We start from the raw sequence: 12,678 nt of genomic DNA, 5'->3' as shown, positions 1-12,678 counted from the left end.
CCCGGGGGAGGAGGGGAGGGAGTTGTGCTGCGGGCCTCGTGGACACCCGGCTGGGTTTGCTTTCCGTGGCTTGGGTGTGGGTTTGCGGGTGCATCGCCGGGTGCTGCGGGAACCTTGGCCCTCGTCCTTTGGCAGGTGAAAGCCACACATTCATATGGGGGGGTGGGGGGGGGAGAGGGACCCGGAGAGAAGAGGACGCGAGCCCCAAAACGCCGTCCTCCGTCCGCCCCATCCGCAGCGTCACAAGCTTCGAGAGGGGGCGCGCAGAGAGGAGGAAAGGGAAGGGAGCCCTCAACTCCAAGGCGGGAAAAGCAGAGTTACCTTCTCTCAAGAACTTTAAACATTCGATGGGGACACCCACGCCCGGATGATACGAGCTGACCCACAGACAGATGCTCTACAGACATCACCGTGAGGGCCAGGATTTGCCCCTTACACACGTCCGATGTGTCAGCGAAACGCTGCGTTTCAAAATTGTTTATCCTCTCTCTGTGACTCACAGTCGGGTGCTGACTAAGCCCCTCTTGCTATAGACTATGTTAACCCTCGAGCTTTCTGTTAATGTTTACATTGTTGTGTCATTTTCTTTTAATTGAAACTCACGCTCACCACCTTTACTATTTCTAGCTTTTGCTTTACCGTGATTTCATCTTAACTGTTCTTGCCAATTGGAAAACTTCCTGAACGTGATTTCACTGAGTGAAAAGTCCACACCTTTATGCAAACCGGTAGGTAGCATTCTTTGATCTGCTTCTTGAACTGTTGCTCTCAGTCCTTTGCCCACATCACTTCTGGTCCCACCCAATCTGAAGCAATGGTTATTTAAGCACCTAGTGGATGCTGTAGGGAAAAACAGATCGATATAAACCAGTCTCTGACTTCACATGACCGACAGTCTACTCCCAAGACTGATACAGAAACAAGATATTATGTAACCAAAAGAAACTTCATGTTACTGAATTGAAACAAATGTTCCTTGCCCGCCAGGGGCAAAGTTCTCTTCTTTACCCTCAAAGGAATTTAAGGTCTTGGAGACAGAGGCAGATACACGGGGAAGGATGGGCTAGGGGAAGGGACCGATCACTGCGGGGTTGCGAGTGTCAGAGAAAACTTTAAGGGCGGGGGGACTTGAGCAGCAGTTAAAGGAACTCTGATACTGGTCAGAAGTCTTTAGATGGAAGGGTCATCTTAGAGGTCGTTTAGTTCATTCTCTTGCCCTACATAGGAAGGCTCATACAACCACAGAGTGGTTTTTTTTTTTTTAATTTTTTAATGTTTATTTATTTTGAGAGGCACAGCATGTGCAGGGGAGAGGCAGAGAGAGAGGGAGACAGAATCTGAAGCAGGCTCCAGGCTCTGAGCTGTCAGCACAGAGCCCGATGCAGGGGCTCCAACCCATGAACTGTGAGATCATCACCTGAGCTGAAGTGGGACCCCTAACCCACTGAGCCACCCAGGTGCCCCAACCACAGAGAGTTTATACATCCTCTGTTTAAACTCTAATAAAAATTCTCGAGGCAAACCATTCTGCTTTTTTGCACAGCTCTTAACTGTTAAAATATCCTTTCTGGGGGCACATGGGTGGCTCAGTCAGTTAAGCACCCAACTTCTGATTTCAGCTCAGGTCATGATCTCATGGTTGTGAGATCAAGCCCAAGTCGGGCTCCGTGGGGCTCCTCGGCGCTCCGTAGGTCTCCACGCTGAGCATGGAACCTGCTTTAGATGCTCTCTCTCTCTCCTGCTGCCCCTACCACCCCTCATAAAAAATATGTATATATACTTTCTGGAATTTGCTTGCTGGTAACTTCCAGCCTCTACTCTCTGGAGTTACGCAAAATAATGTCATTATTCTTTGCCAATGACAGCCCTTCCTTCAAGTATTTTAATATACTTATTATGAGCCTCCTAAGTCTTTCCTTCTCCAAGCTAAACATCATTAAATCCTTCAAGAGTCTTCATATGGCATGGTTTCGCAATCTTCCGCCCCCCTCTCCCCCCCCCCACCCCCCCACCCCCCGCCAGGCACGGGAGAAACCATCTCTCCATGAGATAGACAGATCTCAGTTCAAATCCGGTCCCCCAGTTTCTAGCTAGTCCTTGGCCAGCTCACATCCCTCTGAAACTTTCTGCATCCAGAAGGTAGTTCTGATGACAATAATACCTTACAGCAAAAACAAGGGTTAAATAATATAACACACACAATATGCTAAGCACAGCACCTGGTCCATTTTAAGCACTGGGGTGATGGCTATTTCCATCACGTGTACTTACAGCATAAGAATGCATTCACAAAATATAATAGCCATATTACACCACTGAGTTAGTTACAGCCAACTTGTGGCAAAGTCAAACCCACAAGGCGTTTTTTTCTTTTTTTTTTTTCTTTTTTTTACATAGATAATAACTTTTGTTGTCATAAGCTCATCTACATTTTCCTAACATTCAGGCTTTAACCAACCTTTATCTTTTTATTTTAATTTTATTTATTTATTTTTAAATTTACATCCCAATTAGTTAGCATATAGTGCAACAAAGATTTCAGGAGTAGATTCCTTAATGCCCCTTATCCATTTAGCCCGTCCCCCCTCCCACAACTCCTCCAGTAACCCTCTGTTTGTTCTCCATATTCAAGAGTCTCTTATGTTTTGTCCCCCTCCCAGGTTTTATATTATTTTTGCTTCCCTTCCCTTGTGTTCATCTGTTCTGTGTCTTAAAGTCCTCATATGAGTGAAATCATATGATTTTTGTCTTTCTCTGACTGACTAATTTCACTTAGCATAATACCCTCCAGTTCCATCCACGTCGTTGCAAATGGCAAGATTTCTTTCTTTCTTTTTTTAAAAAAAAATTTTTTTAACACTTATTCATTTTTGAAAGGCAGAGAGAGACAGAGTGAGAACGGGGGAGGGGCAGAGAGAGAGGGAGACACAGAATCCGAAGCAGGCTCCAGGCTCCGCGCTGTCAGCACAGAGCCCGACGCGGGACTCGAACTCACAGACCGCAAGATCATGACCTGAGCCGAAGTCGGCCATTTAACCGACTGAGCCACCCAGGCGCCCCAAGATTTCTTTCTTTTTGATTGCCGAGTAATACTCCAGTGTGTGTGTGTGTGTGTGTGTGTGTGTGTGTGTGTGTGTACCACGTCTTCTTTTTTTTTTAATTTTTTTTTAACATTTATTTATTTTTGAGACAGAGAGCATGAACAGGGGAGGGTCAGAGAGAGAGGGAGACACAGAATCTGAAACAGGCTCTGGGCTCTGAGCTGTCAGCACAGAGCCCGACGCGGGGCTCGAACTCACGGACCGCGAGATCATGACCTGAGCCGAAGTCGGCCGCCTAACCGACTGAGCCACCCAGGCGCCCCAACGACTTCTTTATCCATTCATCCATCGATGGACATTTGGGCTCCTTCCATTCTTTGGCTATTGTCGATAGTGCTACAAGCCTTTATTTTCCATTGGACTACTATTAAGTCAGGTCTCTCACATCCTGTACTTGTTCAGTTGTTTCTTTTTTCTTTTATGTTTTCTTTTATTTATGAGGAGGGGAGGGGCAGAGAGGGAGACACAGAATCCGAAGCAGGCTCCAGTCTCCGAGCTGTCAGCACAGAGCCTGACGCAGGACTCAAACTCACAAACTGTGAGATCGTGACCTGAGCCGAAGTCAGATGCTTAACCAACTGAGCCAGCCAGGAGCCCCAACAGTTGTTTCTTAACTGTAGTACATTTGCATTTAACCTCATTCGAGTTCATATTTTTTTGTTTTGAAAATGAAATATTCATATATACAAAAGTATACATGAAATAATGTTAATGGTTAATGTTAATTGAAAAAAAGGAAATACAAATAGTATGCATCCCAGTTATTTCTACACAAAATATTTGTGTATACAAGTATAAAGCATGAACGTAATTTTACGGCATGCAAATGATTTTTTATTCTCCATATATTTATTTTTCTCATAAAATTTCTTATATAAACAAGTTTATAAATCTCATTGTCATTGGGGCGCCTGGGTGGCGCAGTCGGTTAAGCGTCCGACTTCAGCCGGGTCACGATCTCGCGGTCCGGGAGTTCGAGCCCTGCGTCGGGCTCTGGGCTGATGGCTCGGAGCCTGGAGCCTGTTTCCGATTCTGTGTCTCCCTCTCTCTCTGCCCCTCCCCCGTTCATGCTCTGTCTCTCTCTGTCCCAAAAATAAATAAACGTTGAAAAAAAAAATTTTTTTTTAAATCTCATTGTCATTGACATTTGTTTCTGTTTTTTAATTTTCAATTTTATTTTTTTATTTGAGAAAGAGAGCTGGGAGAGGTCAGAGGGAAAGAAAGAGAGAGAGAGAGAGAAAATCTTAAGCAGGCTCCACACTCAGTGTAGAGCCTGACACGGGCTCGATCCCATGACCCTGGGATCATGACCTGAGCCGAAATCAAGAGTCAGACACTCAACCGACTGACCCACCCAGACGCCCTGACATTTGATTCTTATAGTCTCTTTAAAAAGGAACAGATTTGTAAATGTCAGGCTGGTGAGTTTGCCTGCAAAGTTGAAAACTGGAAGGGATTATTAAACGTAAATCTTGATTGTGTCATCCAATATATTAGCAATTGCACCTGAATTTGTGTTCTATGCAAGTTTCATAAACATGCTTTCTGTGGCCTAACCCAGTAGGTTAATAAAAAAATATTGAACAAGGACAGAGTTGCAAACGGAATCCGGAAGTGACCTCTTCCCAAGCTGCCACTGTTAGCATTCTAGGTGTTGATATTCCCAAATGTCCCTGCTGAGAGACACCGTGTTTCTGCCATGTATTTGTCTAATGGATACCTTGAATTTTATAACAAATCCTGTTAGTCATTTTGCTTTAGTCTCTAGGAAGACCAAATCCAAATTGGCAATTCAAGTCCAAAAACTGCTCTTCCGTTTTCCCTTTACCTTGACATATTTTTTGAAAAATCTTTTATCCAGGGGCACTTGGGTGGCTCAATCCGTGCAGCCTCCGACTCTTGATTTCCGCGCAGGTCGTGATCTCACGGTTCGGGAATTCAATCCCTGCCTTGGGCTCTGTGCTGGCAGTGTGGAGCCTGCTTGGGATTCTCTCTCTCTGCCCCTCCCCTGCTCATTCTCCCTCTCTCTCTCTCTCTCTCTCTCTCAATAAATAAAAATAAAAGCTTTAAAAAACTAAAACTAAAATAAATAAAATACTTTGTGTCCATTTTGAAATGTAGGGTTTATGCACGTACAACAAACATGCCATGGTAGGTACTGTGACATGCTTCCCTGCAGGAATAAGGATTTCCGGCCCCAGTTGTTGGCCTCTGGGAGTTACCTCCACTAAAGAGAGGCACCTAGGCCGAAGGCACACCCGCTTCCCGGGGTCCCCTCTATCCAAGGACTGATCCCCGTGTGTCATTCCTGGGCCATCTTGAAAGAAGTTTCAATGGAGCAGCGGGGTGGCCAATAAAACGTGCATGCAGTGACTAAGGAGAGAATGTCAATTGAGGAAATAAAGACAGTGGCTACAGACAGGTCAACTGAGATTTTGCTGAGAGGACAGCAGAGAAAAGAAGCAGCAGCTGGAGGGCTGTTGGAGGAAGGCAGAGTAAGTACTTTGCATGGAAACACTGTATGCTAATGGCAACGGTCGAGCAGAAAGAAAAAAATCAGCGCTGTGTGAGAAAGAGGGGACAGCCGCACTTCCGAGTTCATGAGGAGAGAGGGGATGGGACCCAGGGTTCAAGGTGGGTGTTAAAAAGGAACAGAGCCAACCATCCTCCGTGACAAGAGGGAAGTGATTGGTACAGCTGGTCATCCGTTACTCGTCTGCGGGAAGATGTTGGAAATTCCCTCTGACTTCTGTTCTCAGTTCAGTAGGAGGCAAAGTCATTAGCAACAAATGCACAGGGAGAAAGGAAGGTTAGGGGATCTAACTAGTGGGGGGACCTCCTGTGCAGGTAGCACCCTTGCAAGCATGGTGAGCCTTCCTAGAACCTGCCAGGCTTTCTGTGAGAAGTGTGGCAAGCGCCAGCCCACAAAGTGACACAGGACAAGACAGGCAAAGGATCCTCTGTAGGCTCAGGGCAAGTGGCATAATGACAGGAAGCAGGGTGGCCACAGTGGGCAGACTAAGATCATTTTCCAGTAAAGGGCTGTAAAAGTACGAAGCAGCTTGCATTGAGGTTTGAAGGTGTTGAGACCAGATGCAGATCTAAGAGAATGCTGGCTGTTAAGAGACACAAGCGTTTCGAGGGCACCTGAGTGGCTCAGTCAGTTAAGCATCAGCCTCTTGGTTTTAGCTCAGGTCATGATCTCACCGTTCATGGGTTCGAGCCCCTTGTCAAGCTCCGAGCTAACACTGGGGAGCCTGCTTCAGATTCTCTCTGCTCCTCCCCTGCTTGCTCTCTACCCCCCCCCCACCTCTCTCTCTCTCTCTCAAAATAAATAAAAACATTTAAAAAAAGATGTGAACATTTTGAACTGTGAAGAGATAAGAAGAGGAAGGGCCCTGTGGTCCAGTTCCAATCCTCATATTTTGTTTTATTCTGAAGACAATAGAATCTTGTGTTAAAAAAATAAATAAAAAATAATCAATTAATTAATTAAAGATATTTTTTAAAAAATGGGGCACCTGGGTGGCTCAATGAGTTGGGCGTCTGACTTTGGCTCAGGTCACGATCTCACTGTTCATGGGTTCGAGCCCCGCGTCGGGCTCTGTGCTGACAGCTCGGAGCCCGGAGCCTGCTTCGGATTCTGTGTCTCCCTCCCTCTCTGCCCCTGCCCTGCTCACGCTTGCTCGCTCTCCCAAAAATAAAGAAACATTAAAAAAATTAAAAAATACACGGTGGGGAGAAGTGGAGACAGGAACTGAACACACACTAGGAAAGTGTATCGGGACTAGTGAGCTGTGTCAACTGCCTACTAGATATTTCGGACACAAATTTAAAGAGAGATCCTTCACATAGGTGTGAGTTTTACCCCAGCTGTTTGACTGCAGGGAAGGAGTAAGCCGTTGGGTTTGACCATAGTTGGGTTTTTCCTAAGCAAGCGGATGGAGACAACAGCAAGGATGCAGAAGGGGTTTCCATCTCTTACAAGTTCTTACTAGTTCTGTGTCCTTCCAAGCCTTCCTTTTGCGAACATAAGCGATTACACATAAGTAAGCAAATAAATAAGGAAATGTGTGGATATACACACACAAACGCGTGTCCATATTATCTTACTTTTTTTCTTTCAAGATTTTGTTTAAATTCAAGTTAGTTAACACATAACGAAAGGCCTTTTTTCAAAGAGAGGGCACGCGCTCACTGTGTGCACATCCCTGGAAATTGGCGAGGGGAGGGGCAGGCTTCCGCAGATTCACGCTCAGCGTGGCGCCCAACCTGGGGCTCAATCTCATGACCCTGGGATCACGACTTGAGCCGAAATCAAGAGTCAGACGCTCAACTGGAGCTACTTTTTTTTTTAACACAAAAGATAGCATAGTACCTTTTTTCCCACTTAACAATGAATTCTGGGAGATCCTGAGTACACAGAGAGCTTCCTCGTTCTTTTCTGCAGTTCCATAATATTCTGTTGTTTGCTTATAATGTTGCTGATTTAGCCAGTTTTCACTAAGAGACCCTTGGATTACTTTCAGTCTTTTGCTAACATAAGTAATGAAATGAATAAACATGTACACGTATCATTTCACATGGGTGGAAGCTTATTTCCAGAAAGCTTCCAGAAATGTGAGTGCTGGGTCAAAGGGTATATGCAGATACTGACAAAGAGTCCTCCCATAGAGTGTGTACCAATTTGTATGTACGTAATCTATTTTTTCAATCTTCATTATATTTTTTTAAAAGTTTATTCTTTTTTTTTAATTTTTTTTAACGTTTATTTATTTTTGAGACAGAGAGAGACAGAGCATGAACAGGCAAGGGGCAGAGAGAGAGGGAGACACAGAATCAGAAGCAGGCTCCAGGCTCTGAGCCATCAGCCCAGAGCCTGACGCGGGGCTCGAACTCACGGACCGCGAGATCGTGACCTGGGCTGAAGTCGGACGTCTAACCGACTGAGCCACCCAGACGCCCCAAAAGTTTATTCATTTTTGAGAGAGAGAGAGAGAGAGCGAGAACGGGGAAGGGACAGAGAGAGGGGGACAGAGGATCCCATGCAGGCTCTGGTGCTGACGGCAGTGAGCCACTTGTGGGGCTCAGACTCACGATCTTGAGATCATGACCTGAGCTGCGGTCTGATGTTCAACAGACTGAGCCACCCAGGTGCCCCAACATAACTATTAGCATATCTGTTCTCTCATAGTCTTGCAAAAGAGTGTTTTCTCAGACATTTGAATATTGGCTAAACTGATCAATGTAGGGGTGCCTGGGTGGCTCAGTCGGTTAAGCGTCCGACTTCGGCTCAGGTCATGATCTCGTGGTCTGTGAGTTCGAGCCCCGCGTCGGGCTCTGTGCTGACAGCTCAGAGCCTGGAGCCTGTTTCGGATTCTGTGTCTCCCTCTCTCTGACCCTCCCCCGTTCATGCTCTGTCTCTGTCTCAAAAGTAAATAAATGTAAAAAAAAAAAATAAACTGATCAATGTAAATTGAAGTACAATTTACATTAGTGCATTTACCTGATTAATGTAAAATGAGTTTAGTTTTTTTGTGTCATTTTTAGTGTCTTTTCAAAATTTTATTTATTTACTTATTTTGAGAGAGAAAGAGAGTGTGAGCAGAGTAGGGGCAGAGCCAGATGTGGGCTTGAACTCAGGAACCGTGAGATCATGACATGAAGGGAAATCAAGAGTCAGAGGCTTAACCCACTGGGCCACCCAGGTGCCCTGTGTGTCTTTTTTTTTTAAAGAGAGACATTTTGGGGATGCCTGGGTGGCTCCGTCGGTTAGGCGTCGGACTTCAGCTCAGGTGATAACTTTGAGCCCCGCATCAGGCTCTGTGCTGTTAGTTCAGAGCCTGGAGCCTGCTTCAGATTCTGTGTCTCCCTCTCTTTCTGGCCCTTCCTGACTCACGCTCCGTCTCTCTCTATCGAAAAATGAATAAACGTTTAAAAAAATTTTAAGAGAGACATTTTAAGGGAGACATTCTATCTTTTTAATTTTTATTTATTTATTTATTTATTTATTTTGAGAGTTCGTCTTTTTTTTTTTTTTTTTTTTAGTTTAGTTTACATTCAAGTTAGTTAGCATATGGTGCAACAATGATTTCAGGAGTAGATTCCTTAATGCCCCTGACCCATTTAGCTCATTCTACCATCCACAGCCCCTCCAGCAACCCTCAGTTTGTTCTCTGTCTTTAAGAGTCTCTTATGTTTTGTCCCCCTCCCTGTTGTTATGTTATTTTTGCCTCCCTTCCCTTCTGTTCATCTGCTTTGTATCTTACATTACACATATGAGTGAAGTCATATGATATTTGTCTTTCTCTAATTTCCCTTAGCGTAATACCATCCAGTTCCATCCACGTAGTTGCAAATGGCAAGATTCCATTCGTTTTGATTGTCGAGTAATACTCCTTTGTATGTATATACCACATCTTCTTTATCCATTCATCCATCGATGGACATTTGGGCTCTTTCCATACTTCAGTTATTGTTGATGGTGCTGCTATAAACCTGGGGGTGCATGTGTCCCTTCGAAACAGCACACCTGTATCCCGTGGATAAATGCCTCGTAGTGCAATCGCTGGGTCATAGGGTAGCTCTATTTTTAATTTTTTTGAGGAACCTCCATGCTGTTTCCAGAGGGGCTACACGGGTTTGCCTTCTCACCAGCAGTGCAGAAGAGATCCTCCCTCTCCGCATCCTCGCCAGCATCTGTTGTGGGAGAGACAATCTTAAGCAGCCTGCGAGCCCAGCATGGAGCCCAATGCGGACTCCATCTCAAAACCTTGAGATCAGGACCTGAGCCGAAATCAAGAGTTGGACGCCTCACCGACTGAACCCCCAGCCGCCCCGGGGTTTAGTGTAACTTGTGTATTTCAAAGTGAGCATCCTCATAACTTCAAGAGTCCTGTGTGTTCTGTGAGCTCTTCGTTTTTCATTTCTCTTCATATGTTTTGCTCATTTTTTATTGCAGTAATTGTCTTTTTCTTATCCATTTGTAAGGGCTCTTTATATAGCCGGGAATTAGACCTTTGTGTGCACACTGAGTTGATTTTCCCCCCAGGTGGCTGCTTGTCTTTTGACTTGATTTCTGTGATGTTTGCCTGTCTCGGCCATGCAGGCAGAAGGCTTTTGATTGCTTGTGTTGTTTGTTTGTTTGTTTTTGTTTTTGAGAGAGAGAGAGAGAAAGAGAGAAGAGAGCACGTTTCTTGGGCTCCTCACTGGGCGTGGAGCCTGCTTAAGAGTCTCTCTTTCCCTCTCCTGCCCCTCCCCCACTCTCAAAAAAAAAAAAAAAGTCACATGCTCCACGACTCAGCCAGCCAGGCGCCCATGGACTTGAGCTTGAGCTTTCTTGATAAGTTTATCCCTGGTTCTGCAAAGGAACGGTGATAGCAATGACCCATGCGTAGAATCTACTGCATTAGGAGGAATACAAAGGCATGAGGAAATTAATAAATAGCAAAATGTTGGTAAGGTCGATGAATTGGATGACTTGGTAGGTTGAGGAACGTGGTGACAAATAGGAATAGGAATAGGAAGCAGAGTGAATGAGTGGGAAGGACGTCCCTCTGGATAATCTGACGACACAGTTTTCCCGACTCATGTTCTCTTTGGGGTCTCTAGCAATGAGCTTAACTTATGTTTTCTTTCAGTTTTAAAATCTGCTTTCCTGGAGTCCACTTCTTTTTTTTTTAATTTTTTAATGTTTATTTATGTTTTGAGAGAGAGAGAGAGAGACAGAGTGTGAGTGGGGGACGGGCAGAGAGAGAGAGAGGGAGACACAGGGTCCAAAGCAGGCTCCAGGCTCCGAGCTGTCAGCACAGAGCCCCACGCAGGGCTCGAACTCACAGACCATGAGATTATGACCTGAGCTGAAGTCGGACGCTGAACCGACTGAGCCATCCGGGTGCCCCTTCCTGTAGTGAAGCTGGTATACTTGCACTGATATGAAGCAAAACAGACTTTGAAACTAGATGAAGGGGACATGATGACAAAGGAACCCAATCAGAAGGAAGCGTTACAGTTCTAACTGTGGACAATCTAATACCACAGTCTCCAAATATACAAAGTAGAGGTGACAGAACTAAAGGGGAAATAGACAAATCCCTATCATAGTGACAGATTTAAAATTTTTTTTTCAACGTTTTTATTTATTTTTGGGACAGAGAGAGACAGAGCATGAACGGGGGAGGGGCAGAGAGAGAGGGAGACACAGAATCGGAAACAGGCTCTAGGCTCTGAGCCATCAGCCCAGAGCCCGACGCGGGGCTCGAACTCCCGGACCGCGAGATCGTGACCTGGCTGAAGTCGGACGCCCAACCGACTGCGCCACCCAGGGGCCCCTCATAGTGACAGATTTAAACATACCTCTCTAAGAAGCTGAGAGTACCAGTAGACAAGAAAATTCTAGAGACATAAATAGATTTGAACAATCTATTAATTAATAATTAATTAATAAATATAATTATAATTAATAAATTGGACCTAACGGACATAGAGAGCACTGCACTCCCAAACTGCAGGATATACCCTCTTTTTTTGCAAATAATTTTTAACGTTTATTTATTTTTGAGACAGAGAGAGACAGAGCATGAACGGGGGAGGGTCAGAGAGAGGGAGACACAGAATCCGAAACAGGCTCCAGGCTCTGAGCTGTCAGCACAGAGCCCGACGCAGGGCTCGAACTCACGGACCGCGAGATCATGACCTGAGCCGAAGTTGGACGCCTAACCGACTGAGCCACCCAGGCGCCCCTGCAAATAATTTTTAAAAATTTATTTGTTTATTGAGAGAGAGGGAGAGAGACAGGATCCCAAGCGGGCGCCACCCTGTCAGCACAGAGCCCAACGCGGGGCTTGAACCCATGAACTGTGAGATCATGACCTGAGCCAAAACCAAGTGTCGGGTGAGCCACCCACGTGCCCCTGTACCCTCTTTTCAAGCGTTCGTGGAACATCTACAAAAAATTGACCATACAATTGGCCATAAAGCCAGTCACAACAGAGTTTAAGTTTGTACATGCAGTGTGTGTTTTCTGAGCACAGGGGTGGTAAAATGATCGTGTTCACTTTGCAGAAATCCATCCAGCTGCACGCTTATGAAGTCTGGCTGTTCTATTAAATATATTTTCTTTTGGGGCGCCTGGGTGGCGCAGTCGGTTAAGCGTCCGACTTCAGCCAGGTCACGATCTCGCGGTCTGTGAGTTCGAGCCCCGCGTCGGGCTCTGGGCTGATGGCTCAGAGCCTGGAGCCTGTTTCCGATTCTGTGTCTCCCTCTCTCTCTGCCCCTCCCCCGTTCATGCTCTGTCTCTCTCTGTCCCAAAAATAAATAAACGTTGAAAAAAAAATTAAAAAAAAATATATTTTCTTTTTAATATGACATACTTTCCCACAGCCTGTCACACGTTCCCTTCCATCAAGTTTCAAAATACCTATGCAATTTTATTTACCTTCTTGTGTTTATTATTCATGTATATATCCACACCTTCTACATGGCAGGTACTTTACATGTGTTATCATTAAAAAAAACCTTTTTTTTTTTTAATGCTTATTTAATTCTGAGGCAGAGAAGGAAAGAATGCAAGCAGGGG

This window comes from Lynx rufus, unplaced genomic scaffold (genome assembly GCF_022079265.1).
Source record: "Lynx rufus isolate CCGP_SWC_20201006 ecotype Redwood Valley unplaced genomic scaffold, mLynRuf1.p SCAF_31, whole genome shotgun sequence".
NCBI classification, from domain to species: domain Eukaryota; kingdom Metazoa; phylum Chordata; class Mammalia; order Carnivora; family Felidae; genus Lynx; species Lynx rufus.
The sequence above is the reverse complement of the archived record's forward strand: the minus strand, read 5'-3'. Positions refer to the sequence as shown.